Raw genomic sequence first — 327 nt, forward strand, 5'->3', positions numbered from 1 at the left:
CCTGGCTCCAGATCACATTCGCTTTCCATCTTCCGGACTTTCCTCCGGCCCCATCGAAGACACCGGCAGCCCAGAGACAGTATCCCTGCTTTATCGGGGTGCTCCTGACCCCCGGAGGCTGCAGGGTGGTGGCAACCCCAACCTGTCCCAGGTCCCAGGCCTTGCGGGGTGCTCGGGTGAGACCAGGCGAGTCAAATGGGAGGGCTGGGCCCCAGACCGGGACCTGGTGGGGAGGCTGGATGTCAGGGCAGGCCATGGAGCTGTAGCCCTGCCTGGGGCTCTCATCTGAGCAGGGGAGGAGGGGAGGAGAGGCGGTGCAGCGCTCAC

This window comes from Zalophus californianus, chromosome 10, assembly GCF_009762305.2.
Source record: "Zalophus californianus isolate mZalCal1 chromosome 10, mZalCal1.pri.v2, whole genome shotgun sequence".
NCBI classification, from domain to species: Eukaryota; Metazoa; Chordata; class Mammalia; order Carnivora; family Otariidae; genus Zalophus; species Zalophus californianus.